This window comes from Scyliorhinus canicula, chromosome 3 (assembly GCF_902713615.1).
Source record: "Scyliorhinus canicula chromosome 3, sScyCan1.1, whole genome shotgun sequence".
NCBI classification, from domain to species: Eukaryota; Metazoa; Chordata; class Chondrichthyes; order Carcharhiniformes; family Scyliorhinidae; genus Scyliorhinus; species Scyliorhinus canicula.
In genome coordinates this window covers 253147834-253163682 of record NC_052148.1, presented here as the reverse complement: position 1 = coordinate 253163682, position 15849 = coordinate 253147834, and the positions used below count along the sequence as shown (strand labels likewise).

Here is a 15849-nt window from a genome sequence, read left to right as displayed (position 1 = left end):
AAGTATGCGACCATTAATATGGACAAAGGCATTTTCCAATACACCAGGTTACCTTTTAGTATCTCTTCTGCCTGTGAAATATTTCAACGCACAACGGAAAATCTGCATCAAGGCATCCCGAAGGTTGTGGTGTATCTGGATACGTTTTATTGACAGAAACGTCACACAAAGAACAGCTAGCCAGCTGAGAAGAAGTTCTGAGAAGATTCAGAGACGCGGGCATCAGATTGAAGCAAGCGAAATATACATTCCAGACTAGCGAGTTCACATACTTAGAATTCAAAGTAGACTGAAAAGGCCTGCACCTCCTTGAGGACAAGGTGAGGGCCATAAAAGATGTCCCTGCATCAAAGAATATCGAAGAGCTAAAATCATTTTTCGGGATGGTAAACTACAATGGTCGGTTCGTCCCCAATTTGGCAACTACTTTGGTGCCACTACACATTCTTTTAAAGAAGCACCAGTGCTGTCATTGGAAAGACCTACAAGAACAGGCCTTCCTCCCTTTTTAAACGTCTCTACAGTCATCCAGCTTGTTGGTCTATTTCAATCCAAGCAAACAAATCATTTTGACCCGCAACACTTTGCCTTATGAAATAGGTGCAGCCCTGTTCAATCCGATGGAGGATGGCTCAGAGAGGCCAGAACTCTCACCAATGCAGAACGGAAGTATGCACAGATTGAAAAAGAAGGCCTTTCTGTAATTACAGTGTCAAGAAATTCCACCCGTACGTGTACGCCCGCCGTTTCACCATTATAACAGACCACAAGCCATTGCTGGCACTCTTTCGCGAAGACAAATCAATTCCTCTGATCACTTCCACCAGGGTACAGTGGTGGGCTTTGGTGTTGACAGCCTAAAACTACATTTTCCAGCATAGGCCGCGAAACGCAGATCTCAAACGCTGATGTCCTGAGTTGGCTCCCACTTCCCCAAAATCGAACACCGCCATCTGTCCCACAGGAGATTATCCAGGCGTTGCTAGACACCCTGCCAGCCATGTCGGCCTACATTTCGAAGGTGAAGTGAATGGTCCTGACTGAATGGCACAGCTCAGATCAGCTTAGGCCCTATCTCATTCGAAAAGATGAACTTGGTTGTGATGATAGAGTTTTACTCTGGGTTTCTCTATCCATGCTAATTACCCGAACTCCATGAGTGCATTAGTTTGTGCATTAACCTATTGTGGAGCAGCTTATTGAATATCTTTTGGAAATCCAGGTATACTGCATCTACTGGTTCCCCTTATCTAGACTACTAGTTGCATCCTCAATAAACTTAAATACATTTTTCAATAGGGTTTTTCTTTCATAGAACCATGGTAATTTGTTTGAAACACTCAATGCTTTTCCAAGTACATTGTTGAGACTTGCTTAATAATGCATTCCAAATTGATGTCAGGGCAATTGACCTGCAGTTTATGTTTTCTTTCTTCCTCCTTTCTTGAAAAACAATGTTATATTTGTTTACTTCCAGTTTACTGAGGCCATTCCAGAATCTAAGATATTTTGAAATATCATAGCCAGCACATCACTATCTCTGTTCCTGCCTCCTTTAGAACCCAAACCATCAGTCCCACTCATTTGTCAGATTTTAACCCTTTGAAATCTCCTGTACTTGTATCAGTTGATATTAATTATTTTAATTACCTCACTCTTATTAGCTGATAGGTTATCCTCTATTTCTGGTACATACGTTATGTCTTCCACTGTGAAGATTGATGCAAAGTATTTTTCAATGTCTGTCATTTCCTCATTCTTCATGATTTCTCCTGTGTCTGCATCTTCAGGACCAACGTTACTCTCTTCCTTTTTATGTACTCTAAAATGTTCTTACCATCTGTTTAATGTTTCTTGCTAGTTTATTCTCATATTGTTTTATTGTGTATTTTTTTATCAGAATTTTCTGGTCCTTTGCTGTTTTCTAAGATACCCCAAAACCTCAGATTCACCACTGTTCATTGCAAGATTACAAACCTCTTCCTTTTCTTTAAAAATGCCCTTAACCTCCTTAGTAAGCCACAGATGGATCTTTCGCGCAGCTTTTGGTTTTCAATGGGAAGTATTTTTTTTGAACATTTTGAATTGGTTCTTTAAATTTTTCCCTCTATTCTTTACCATTTTAGTATATTTATCCAATTAAGCTCTCCCTTTAATTGCCAGCTCTCCCTTTAATTGCCTTTGTTTAAGTTTGAGATTCCTGTTTATGATTGATTGGAGTATGTTTTCAAGCATAATATGGCATTCAATTGTATTATGATCACTATTTCCCAATGGATCATTTACTATGACATTACTAATTAAACCTGCCTCATTATAGAATATTACCTCCAAAGCAATTTTATCCCATGACATATTGTTTCAGGAAACCGTCACAAAAGCATTCTACAAACTTATCTTCCAGGTCATCCTTGCTGATTTGATTCATCCAGTTTATATGAAGATTAAAGTCCCACACAACATTTACACTGCCTTTGTTACAAGTTCTGATAATTTCTTGTTTAATGCTCTATCCAATGGTATACTACTCTATCCAATGTTATACAATGTGAACTACTCCGATCAGTTTTTTCTGACTCTTTCTATTCCTAATCTCCATGTATACTGATTATATTTCCTGATTTTCTAAGCCAAGATCATTTCTCATTAAAGTCCTTATGCCATCCTTTATTATCGGAGCTAAGCTTCCTTCTTTGCCATCTGTCATCTGTCTGTCCTTTTGAAATATTGTGTACCCTGGAATGTTTATTTCCCAACCTTGGTCACCATGTTTCCATGTCTCTTTAATGGTAATTAAATCTAAACCATTTATTCCCACTTGTGCCATTTGCTCATCAATTTTATTGTGGCTGCTCCACGTGTTCAATTTGATTTTTTTCTTACCTATTCCCTGCAGTCTTTATCCTCTTATGAGCTATTACCCATAAACTCTCTGTCTTTTCTGTTCCACTCAGCTTGTCATTAACCATGTCAATATATTTTTCTATTACCTCAACTTTTATCTCTGGATTTCTGAATCTCCCTTTACCCGAACCTACCTCATCCTATTAACTTATAGCCATTTTTCCTTATTCTGACCATATTTTCTGGTGCATTTCTATGTTTGTACCCTCTATTCCATCCCGTCACATTGTGTTTACCATTGCCCCATATTGATCCCATGCATTATTTTCCAGGACCATTCTCTTTATCTTTTCAAATCTCCCCTTGCATGAACCTTCCCTCCCCCCAACACCCCCCCCCCCCCCCCCCCCCCCCCCCCAAACTATTTAGATTAAATCACTCTCTAAAGCCCTAGTTATATGACTTACCAGGACACTGGGCTCAGTATCAAAGAACAAAGAAAAATACAGCAATAGAGCACAGGAACAGGCCCTGCGGCCCTCCAAACCTGCGCCAAACATGCTGCCCGTCTAAACTGAAATCTTCTACACTTCCGGAGTCCATATCCCTCTGTTCCCATCCTATTCATGTATTGTCAAGATGCCCCTTAAACGTCACTATCGTCCCTGGCAGCGAGTTCCAGGCACCCACTAACCTCTGTGTAAAAAACGTGCATCGTACATCTCCTCTAAACCTTGCCCTTCCCACCTTAAACCTGTGCCCCCTAGTAATTAACCTCTCTACCCAGGGAAAAAGTCTCTGACTATCCACTCTATCTATGCCCCCTAGTAATTTTGTAGTCCTCTATCAGGTCGCCCCTCAATCGCCTTCGTTCCAGTGAGAACAAACCAAGTTTATTCAACCTCTCCTCATAGCTAATGCCCTCCATACCAGGCAACATCCTGGTAAATCTCTTCTGCACCCTCTCTAAAGCTTCCACATCCTTCTGGTAGTGTGACGACCAGAATTGAACACCATACTCCAAGTGTGGCTGAACTAATGTTCTCTCAGGGCAGCATGTGGCGCAGTGGGTTAGCCCTGCTGCCTCATGTTGCAGGTTCGATCCTGGCTCTGGGTCACTGTCCATGTGGAGTTTACACATTCTCCCTGTGCTTGCGTGGGTTTCGCCCCCACAATCCAAAGATGTGCTGGTTAGGTGGATTTGTCACGCTAAATTGCCCCTTAATTGGAAAAAATGAATTGGGTACTTGCCAATTTTTATACTAAATGCCCGGCCAATGAAGGCAAGCATGCCGTATGCCTTCTTGACTACCCTCTCCACCTGTGTTGCCCCTTTCATTGACCTGTGGACGTGTACACCTAGATCTCTCTGACTGTCAGTACCCTTGAGGGTTCTACCATTCACTGTATATTCCCTACCTTTATTAGACCTTCCAAAATGCATTACCTCACATTTGTCCGGATTGAACTCCATCTGCTATCTCTCCGCCCAAGTCTCCAAACGATCTAAACCCTGCTGTATGCTCTGACAATCCTCATCGCTATCCCCAATTCCACCAACCTTTGTGTCTTCTGCAAACTTACTAATCAGACCAGTTACATTTTCCTCCAAATCATTTATATATACTACGAACAGCAAAGGTCCTCGCACTGAACCCTGCGGAACACACTAGTCACAGCCCTCCAATCAGAAAAGCACCTTCCCATTGCAAATATCTGCCTTCTACGACCTAGCCAGTTCTGTATCCACCTTGCCAGCTCACCCCTGATCCCATGTGACTTCACTTTTTCTACCAGTCTGCCATGAGGGACCTTGTCAAAGGCCTTACTGAAGTCCATATAGACAACATCCACTGCCCTACCTGCATCAATCATCTTTGTGACCTCTTCAAAAAACTCTAGTAAGTTATTGAGACACGACCTCCCCTTCACAAAACCGTGCTGCCTCTCGCTAATACGTCCATTTGCTTCCAAATGGGAGTAGATCCTATCTCGAAGAATTCTCTCCAGTTATTTCCCTACCACTGATGTAAGGCTCAGCCTGTAGTTCCCTGGATTATCCTTGCTACCCTTCTTAAATAAAGGAACAACATTGGCTATTCTCCAGTCCTCCGGGACATCACCTGAAGACAGTGAGGATCCAAAGATTTCTGTCAAGGCCTCAGCAATTTCCTGTCTTGCCTCCTTCAGTATTCTGGGGTAGATCCCATCAGGTCCTGGGGACTTATCCAGCTTAATATTTTTTAAGACGCCCAACACCTCGTCTTTTTGGATCTCAATGAGACCCAGGCTATCTATAAACCCTTCTCCAGTCTCAACATCCACCAATTCCTTCTCTTTGTGAATACTGATGCAAAGTATTCATTTAATACCTCGCCCATTTCCTCTGGCTTCACACATAGATTCCCTCCCCTGTTCTTCAGTGGGCCAACCCTCTCCCTGGCTACCCTCTTGCTTTTTAACAAGCCTTGGGATTTTCCTTAACTCTATTTGTCAATGACTTTTCGTGACCCCTTTTAGCCCTCCTGACTCCTTGCTTAAGTTCCTTCCTACTTTCCTTATATTCCACACAGGCTTCATCTGTTCCCAGCCTTCTAGTCCTGATAAATGCCTCCTTTTTCTTTTTGACAAGGCCTACAATATCTCTCGTTATCCAAGGTTCCCGAAATTTGCCATATTTATCCTTCTTCCCCACAGGAACATGCCGATCCTGAATTCCTTTCAACTGGCATATGAAAGCCTCCCACATGTCAGATGTTGATTTACCCCCAAACATCTGCTCCCAATCTAGGTTCTTCAGTTCCCGCCTAATATTAGCCTTCCCCCAATTTTGCACATTCACCCGAGGACCACTCTTATCCTTGTCCACCACCACTTTAAAACTTACTGAATTGTGGACACTGTTCCCGAAATGCTCCCCTACTGAAACTTCTACCACCTGGCCGGGTTCACTCCCCAATACCAGGTCCAGTACAGCCCCTTCCTTAGTTGGACTATCTACATATTGTTCTAAGAAGCCCTTCTGGATGCTCTTTGCAAATTCTGCCTGTCTAAGCCCCTCACACTAAGTGAGTCCCAGTCAATATTGGGGAAGTTAAAGTCTCCCATGACAACAACCCTGTTGCTTTTACTTCTTTCCAAAATCTGTCTACCTATCTGTTCCTCTATCTCTCACTGGCTGTTGGGAGGCCTGTAGTAAACCCCCAGCATTGTGACTTCACCCTTCTTATTCTTGCTCTCTACCCATATAGCCTCGCTGCCCTCTGAGGTGTCCTCCTGTAGTACAGCTGTGATATTCTCCCTAACCAGTAGCGCAACTCCTCCACCCCTTTTGCATTCCCCTTTATCCCGCCTGAAAGATCTAAATCCTGGAAAGTTTAGCTGCCAATCCTGTCCTTCCCTCAACCAGGTCTCTGTAATGGCATAGTTCCAAGTACAATTCCAAGCTCTAAGTTCATCTGCCTTACCCGTTATACTTCTTGCATTAAAACATATGCACTTCAGGCTACCAGTCCCGCTGTTTTCAGCAACATCATCCTGTCTGCTCTTCCTCAGAGCCATACTGGCCCTATTTCCTAGTTCTCCCTCAATCTTTTCACCTTCTGATCTATTGCTCCGGTACCCACCCCCCCGTCATACTAGTTTAAACCCTCCCGTGTGACACTAGCAAACGTTGCGTCCAGAATATTTATGCCTCTCCAGAGATGCAACCCGTCCTTCTAATACAGGTCACGCCTGCCCTGGAAGAGTTCCAGTGGTCCAAATAACTGAAACTGAAAACGTTCAGGTCAAGACCATCCTAACACTACATCTACCATATTCTCCAGCACCGATGCCAGTGTCCAATGCTTCAAAACCCATTTCTTCCACAACAGCCTTTGTGCCAAGCATTCAACTCTAAGTTACTTTCCCTATGCCAATTTATTTGTGACTCAGGTAGTAACCCAGAGATTATTACCTCTGTGGTTATGCTTTTAAATTTAGCTACTAGCAACTCATGCTCCCTCAACAGAGCCTCTTTCCTAGTCCTACCTATCTTGTTGGTAACAGCGTGCACCACAACAACTGGAGCCTTCTCCTCCCACTCCAGCTCTTCTCCAGCCCAGAGGAGATGTCTTTGACCCTGGCACCGGGCAAGCAACACAGCCTTCAGGACTCCTGCTCCCGGCTGCAGAGAAGTGTATCTATTTCCCCTAACTCTGCTGTTCCTTACATTCTTTTTACCCACCACACTTGGATTGCCTCCTGCAGCATGGTGCTCTGGTCAACTTGCACATCCATGCTGCCGTCTCTGTTCTCGTTCACACCTCAAACCTGTTGGACATTTGCAAGGGCTGAGGTTCCTCCGTTGCTATCTTCTACCTCACTCACAGCTATGTTGTTCTGTCCTTGATGATCAACCAAATCTGAAGTACCTAGCCTAAGGGGTGTGACTGCCTCCTGGAACTAAATGTCTCCTCAAACCTTTTCATCGCTGATATCTCGCAGTGTCTGGAGCTTGGACTCCTGCTCATCAACAGGTTCTGCATTTCTTTGAACTGCAGACATGATTGCTGTGGATCACACTGCTTTCCACCAGCTCCCAAATACTACAACTTTAACAATCACTTACACTTTTTATTTTATTTAACTTATTAGGTTTCAGGTTTAGAGACATCACTCAATTATTAAGTGTGGTTATATTAAGGTAGTTTAACTAGTTAAGCTGTACATTTAGTGCAATTTGTATATACCCCCAGTACTGGTTTTAACTATAGCTGAGAATAGGGAATCCCTTCAGGGTAGAAGGAGGCCATTCGACCCATCAAGTCTGCACTGACCCACTGAAAGAACACCCTACCTAGGCCCAATCCCCCGCCCTACCCGCATAACTCCACATAGGGGTAATTGAGCATGGCCAATCTACCTAACCTGCACATCTTTGGACTGTGGGAGGAAACCAGAGCACCCAGAGGAAACACATGCAGACCAGGAAAAAATGTGCAAACACCACACAGGCGGCCCCCAAGATCGGACTTCAACCCATATCTTTTTTTATTCGTCATGGGACGTCGCAGGCTTTGCCAGCATTTGTTGCCCATCCCTAATTTCCCTTGAGGGGGCAGTTAAGAGTTAACCACATTGCTGTAGGTCTGGAGTCACATGTAGGCCAGACCAGGTAAGGATGGCCGATTTCCTTCGCAAAAGGACATTATTGAACCAGATGGGTTTTTACGACAATCGACAATGATTTCATGGTCATCATTAGAGCATTACTCTGGATTTCTGGTTTACTAGTCCAGTGACAATTCACTATACCACCGCCTCCTCTCGAATGCTTTGAGGCAGCAGTGCTAACCACTGTGCCAATGTACCGCCCATTAGGGAGAGGGATATAATGCAAAAAACTCACCACCATTACACACACCTATTCATCTAATGAATGCATTTAAACGCTCACTAGCTATTGGAGGTATAAAAAAAAGGTATTAAAAGCAGGACCTCCTTAGCCTTCTTCAACAACTTCTCACCTGCACTAAATTCTCAGGTTGCCATTGTTTTTTGAATGCAGGTGATAATAACGGCACCTAATTGCCTCAGTGTTACCTCTCTCGTATCTGTATAAGATTACCAGAAATTGTATCAATACATTGGCTTAAATCTTCTGGTCCCACACGCCACGGGTAATGTAACGGGCAGGACAGTAACTATGATGGACAACCCGAATGTCCATTGATCTCGGGTGGGAAACTCCAGTCTCAGGGCAGACAGAACCGGAAATAAATTGTCAGAATTCCTTGACATTCCTTGTACTACACGATTAACTGTGTGGGTATCATAGAACAGTACAGCACAGAACAGGCCCTTCGGCCCTCGATGTTGTGCCGAGCAATGATCACCCTACTCAATCCACGTATCCACCCTATACCCGTAACCCAACTGCATATCGTGCATATGACTAAACAATTCAATGAATGTTTAGAAATCATTAATCTTTTCTTTTCCACTTTCACTAATAAATTGCGTTTTAGTTTGAGCAGATTTGCCATTTCTTGTTCCAAAGTATAACATTTTCTATATGTTTATATTAAAGTCCATCTGTCACTCTTTATCCCTTCTGCATAACTTGCCCTGTTTGCTCCAAATACTATCATTCTCATTAATATTTGTCAATGAGCCACTTAGCTCTGTGTCACTACTAAATCATATATAAATTAAGTATATTTCTCCATGTCATTTGTGAATAGTGTGAACAACAGTGAGCCCAGAATAGATCCCTGCGTAACACTCGTACTCCAGTCAATTTTCCCATTTATCATTCTGATTTCTGTTGTCAAAGTAGTTACTCATCACCTCAGCTAGTTTGTGATTAATTCCACAAAATTCACTCTTCTTTGCCAGCCTTATATGTGGAACTTTCCAATTTGACCATATACCTCTGGAAAATTGAATTGATGTGTGAAAGGGAAAATTAATAGATTTTTTAATATGGGGATCAGCCCCCTGCATACGAGTAAAGAGCACATGCTAGTCAAAGGCTTATATCCCAGTGAACTTTACCCACCCCTAGGAACTTGCCAGCAAGATTATTTACTTGTTAGAAGAACAAAATCTCTCACTAGGAGCAGATAACGGTGCTGCTTTTGGGTGAAGGTTGAACAACAAACCATGCTGTAGACAAGATTGAAAATTAAACAATGTTCTTTGGACTGATTAACAGCATGTATCTGTGATATAGCTGGATTCAGGTTCTCTCCCTGTGAAGGCTGGATGAGAGCTAAGAGCTGTATTAGAGGAGAATGCTGCTTTGGAGAATTCTCTGGGGTAGTTCCCGCCATGTTTGAATCACAAAAAAAACTATTGTAACCTGTCCCTGAGTTTCCTCTGTTTAGTTGAAGGAGGTCCACCACAATATGCCCAGTGAATTGCCCTTGTCAACTGTCATCATCCCCACAGGAACCAGGGGGAAACCATTGCCAATGTCCCCATGGGGACTCACGGAGTACGAGCATCCCAGGCATGGGGTGGAGGCCACCCAGATGGAGCCTGTTAAAGACTAAACATAAAAGCCAGCCCAAGCAGGGCATGCAATTGTTGGTTGTCCCAACATGGTCTGGATTGGGAGAGAGTTACTGCCGTGGGCAGAGTATTGTAGATATTCAGTAAATCCTTGTTCCACGGTCGCTGGCTTCCTCAAGTTACCAAATCAACCAATTCTGTGACATTAGCAATTATTCCAAAGTCCATGCTTCTTTTTAATGGAAATGGTCATGTAATTTTTCAGAGTCCATAGAGCTGCTGCATATTGCATTCCATTTCCCTATTGTAGTGATCTCTGTATATGTATATACATAAAGGGTTAATGTGTAGTCAGTACAGTCAGATGATCACTAGGGGGCAACACTAACAGGGGGTATAAATACAACCTCAGTCTGTTATCCCGCTCTCTGCGGGTGTGCTGTGACTAGAGAACAGAAGTATAGAGTTAGCTCAGAGTGCAAGTATAATATTCATAGTTTAATCTAATTCCATCTTGAAAATTTAATAGCTAGTAAAAGTATTAAAGAATCGAACTCACAAGTTAATTGATTAGTTACTCAATAAATTATTTGTTATCACTGGACAATTTTGAGTATTCATCATCATCAAAGTTAAGAACTTCTCAGCATAAACAAATGAGTAACACATATCACTTCATGTAATATAACACCTATGTTTTGGGTGTTGAGGTCTCGATATTTACTGTTACAAAAAGAATTTAAGCAAGAAGCTTGTGTGCCAAACTGGTGGAAATCATCCCAGTACATCATCTACAATGGCAATAAAGTCTTCCCGCATTGTTTTGAAGTACAACCTTTCATATGAGATATCCAGGTGGATGTGGCAATTGGCCAAATAATTGTCGGGATATCTCCCAAGATCTCTATCCTTCACCCAGTACCACTAAAACAGATTACCTGGGTCATGGGGCTGTTTAGCTCACTGGGATAATCACTGGCTTTGAAGGCAGATCAAGGCAAGCTAGCAGCACGGTTTGATTCCCGTCACAGCCTCCCTGAACAGGCGCCGGAATGTGGCGACTAGGGGCTTTTCACAGTAACTTCATTTGAAGCCTACTCGTGACAATAAGTTATTTCATTTTATTTCATACGTCCCCAAATTAACTGCTGAGTTTGCCCAAAGCATATAATGACAACATGAACTAATTTGCTGTGAGGTAAAGTAATTGTCCATAGTCCATGAGGAAGTTCATAGCCATTCCTCCCTGTTAGAGAGAGAGAGACAAGGGATTATATGGTTCAAGAGGCTAAACTCCACATGAACAAGATAACGAGGTCTGAACACCATCACTAATACAGGGATTGAACCCACACCAGTGGCTTAATTCTCCACCGCAAGCTAGCCATCTAAATGAACTAACCAAACCTCACATTGGTTGTGAAGTGTCTTGTGTTGTTTTGAGGACACGAGATGTGTTGTAAAAATGAACGTTATAAATGGAAGGTATTTTTTCCCCTTTCATTGGCTAAGTGCCCTTGGAAAAACTTCCTTTCTGCGCCTAATGTCGTTAGCTTTGGTTTATCTGCTTGCAAGTCACCGGGACTGAAATTATATTCGGTCGATTCTTGCACATCCACTGGGAGGTTCAAGATCAGAAAAGAACTGGGCCTCAGTCTTCATTACTTCTTTATTACTATTTGGAGGAGCTGTAATGAACGCTCCTCTTGTATATCCTGGACCATTTGCAGCGAGCTGCTGAAGGAAAGGTTGCTCTGAAATGTCTTGTTTACAACGTTGGCATTCTGTCAGCCTCTGTATTTGTTCTGCCAGTGTATCTGATACTTCTGCCTGTGCTGCTAGACCAGTGATTAATACTACTCTCAGGAGTACCTTGTACCATTTGTGCACAACCAGGTGTTGGCATCAATTTGACATATATCTCAGACGCAGATGTTTGTGCTGCCGTACATGAATATTGCTTATGAGGCAGCATTCTGTACTTGCCCAAGATCTCAGTATCGCATAATTGCCCACGATGGGCAAAATTCTCCCATGGCTCTATGGAGGTGGCTTTGAAGGTTGGAGGGGGTGGTAGTGTGTGGGTATGTGTTGGGCAGTAGCGGTGGGTTGGGGACATCAGAAAATTTCACAATAGCATTGGCCATCCTTCTCCTCATGTGTCCTTCTCCAATGCAAACACGTTAATTAAGAAACCCACTTAACGGTAATTATTGAAGCAGCACAGCTAGCATCGCACACGTCCCCGCAGTGTCCACACCCCCGCCAGTGAGAAGAGGTGGTTACTCAGCATGAGGTCGAGGTCTCATCAACGCAGAAGGAAATTAAAATGTTTCTGGCAGCAAATGGCAAGGCTGCTTTCTTTTCATGTATATGAAATATACATTCTACAAGGAGGCCTTCAGGAGACGCGACAACGCAAAATTGCTGAGCAAAAACTTATAGCTAAGTTCCGCACGCATGAATGCGGACTCAACCGGGATCTGGGATTCATGTCGCATTACATTCGGCCCCCACCAACAAGCCTGGACTTGCAGAGGCCTACCGACTGAACTGGTTTGGGACAATTCACACCTCTTTAACCTGGAGTTACCTCTCTCTCTGCATCTTTGATGATTTGATTGCCTGCAGGTGCTCGCATTCCGGGGCATCTCTGACTGTGTCTATATAAACATTTCTGGAACAAGCCTTTCCATTCACCTGAAGAAGGAGCCGTGCTCCGAAAGCTCGTGTTTGAAACAAACCTGTTGGACTTTAACCTGGTGTTGTAAGACTTCTTACTGTGCTCACCCCAGTCCAACGCCGGCATCTCCACATCATGGCTACCATTGACACCGCAAACTGCCGGCTCAAAGTGGAGAGGATCTCCAGGAAGATCGCGCATATAGACACTGACATTCAGTTTCTACAAAGATGCAAAAAAGCAGACAAGATCCCGAAAGGACTACAGATCAAAAACCCACTCAAGTCGACTTACAACACAGACTACGCTGAAAGACTCTGCCACCGCACCTCTGTCACACTCCTCAAACACCTCGTACACCAACTCTACAGCAGTCGACGCAACCTGGAAACCAAGAGAGAGGCCATATTCTCAACTTGCGCTCAGGACACAGCAGACCAGCTGCGGAACACCGCCAAACAGATGAGACAGCAATACTATGCCACCTACATGCACACCAAGAACAGGAAGCTTGAGAAACTTGGCATCACCACCAGCAGCAATCAAGCTTCTCCCGGTACAACAGTCGAAAACAATACAGGGAAATCCATTGTCAACTTGTCAGACTACACCCTTCAACCAGACGAAATCGAAGTCCTCAGCAGAGGGCTCAATTTCTGCACCACCACCAAAATGGACCCCATCAGTCTCGCGGCAGATACGGAGGAATTCATCAGGCGAATGAGGCTCCGGGAATTCTTCCACAGACCCCAAGAGGCCGACAGCGAACCCAGGGACACGACCAATGAACCGGAACAGCAGACCGCGAGATCTGTGGTGCAGCAACCGAAAAGGAAAGAGTCAAATTGGACCCCTCCGGAAGGCCGCTGCCCTAGACTCGACATGTATGCTCAAGCCGTCAGAAGTCGTGTCAATGCCAGATTCATCACTCGCAATCACAAGGCAGCCTCAAACGTCACCCAAGCACAACGCAACGCCATCCGCACTCTCAAGACCAACCGCAACATCGTCATCAAACCAGCAGACAAAGGAGGGGCCACCGTCATACTGAACAGAACAGACTACTGCAAAGAAGTATACCGACAACTCGACAACCAGGAACACTACAGGCAGTTACCCGCAGATCCAACCAAGGAACACATCCGCCAACTCAGCAGACTGATCAAGACCTTAGATCCAGACCTTCAGAACACCCTACGTGCTCTCATCCCACGTAATCCCCGCATTGGAGATCTCTACTGCCTCCCGAAAATACACAAGGCCAACACACCAGGCCGTCCTATCGTTTCAGGCAATGGGACCCTGTGTGAGAACCTCTCTGGCCACATCGAGGGCATCTTGAAACCCATCGTACAAGGTACACCCAGCTTCTGTCGCGACACGACGGACTTCCTACAGAAACTCAGCACCCATGGACCAGTTGAACCAGGAACATTCCTCGTCACAATGGATGTCTCGGCACTCTACACCAGCATCCCCCATGACGACGGCATTGCTGCAACAGCCTCAGTCCTCAACACCGACAACTGCCAATCTCCAGACGCAATTCTGCAACTCATCCGTTTCATTCTAGACCACAACGTCTTCACCTTCGACAACAAATTCTTCATCCAGACGCACGGAACAGCCATGGGGACCAAATTTGCACCTCAATATGCCAACATCTTCATGCACAAGTTTGAACAGGACTTCCTCACCACACAGGACTTTCAACCGATGCTATACACCAGATACATCGATGACATTTTTTTCCTTTGGACCCACGGCGAGACATCACTGAAACGACTACACGATGACATCAATAAGTTCCATCCCACCATCAAACTCACCATGGACTATTCTCCAAATTCAGTTCCATTCTTGGACACACTCGTCTCCATCAAGGACGGTCACCTCAGCACCTCGCTTTACCGCAAGCCCACAGATAATCTCACGATGCTCCACTTCTCCAGCTTTCACCCGAAACACATTAAAGAAGCCATCCCCTATGGACAAGCCCTCCGTATACACAGGATCTGCTCAGACAAGGAGGAGCGCAACAGACACCTACAGATGCTGAAAGATGCCCTCGTACGAACGGGATATGGCGCTCGACTCATTGATCGACAGTTCCACCGCGCCACAGCAAAAAACCGCACCGACCTCCTCAGAAGACAAACACGGGACACCACTGACAGAGTACCCTTCGTCGTCCAGTACTTTCCTGGGGCGGAGAAACTACGACATCTTCTTCGCAGCCTCCAACACATCATCAGCGAGGATGGACATCTTGCCAAGGTCATCCCCACACCCCCACTACTGGCCTTCAAACAACCGCGCAACCTCAAACAAACCATTGTTTGCAGCAAATTACCCAGCCTTCAGAACAGCAACCACAACACCACAAAACCCTGCCAGGGTAATCTCTGCAAGACATGCCAGATCATCGACATGGACACCACCATTACACGTGGAAACACCACCCACCAGGTACGCGGCGCATACTCGTGCGACTCGACCAATGTAGTCTACCTCATACGCTGCAGGAAAGGATGTCCCGAAGCGTGGTACATTGGCGAGACCATGCAGACACTGCGACAACGAATAAACGGGCATCGTGCGACTATCAACAGGCAGGACTGTTCCCTTCCAGTTGGGGAACACTTCAGCAGTCAAGGACATTCAGCCTCTGATCTCCGGGTCAGCATTCTACAAGGAGGCCTTCAGGAGACGCGACAACGCAAAATTGCTGAGCAAAAACTTATAGCTAAGTTCCGCACGCATGAATGCGGACTCAACCGGGATCTGGGATTCATGTCGCATTACATTCGGCCCCCACCAACAAGCCTGGACTTGCAGAGGCCTACCGACTGAACTGGTTTGGGACAATTCACACCTCTTTAACCTGGAGTTACCTCTCTCTCTGCATCTTTGATGATTTGATTGCCTGCAGGTGCTCGCATTCCGGGGCATCTCTGACTGTGTCTATATAAACATTTCTGGAACAAGCCTTTCCATTCACCTGAAGAAGGAGCCGTGCTCCGAACGCCAGTGAGAAGAGGTGGTTACTCAGCATGAGGTCGAGGTCTCATCAACGCAGAAGGAAATTAAAATGTTTCTGGCAGCAAATGGCAAGGCTGCTTTCTTTCATGTATATGAAATATACATTCTACAAGGAGGCCTTCAGGAGACGCGACAACGCAAAATTGCTGAGCAAAAACTTATAGCTAAGTTCCGCACGCATGAATGCGGACTCAACGGGATCTGGGATTCATGTCGCATTACATTCGGCCCCCACCAACAAGCCTGGACTTGCAGAGGCCTACCGACTGAACTGGTTTGGG

The 15849-nt window shown here is 44.7% G+C and overlaps 1 protein-coding gene across 2 annotated transcripts in view; it reads left to right on the top strand.

Moving 5' to 3' along the window:
* The window catches only part of LOC119963440 (serine/threonine-protein kinase 32B-like), a 411699-nt gene that overhangs the window by 290850 nt on the left and 105000 nt on the right, over window positions 1-15849 (top strand). The window lies entirely within an intron of this gene.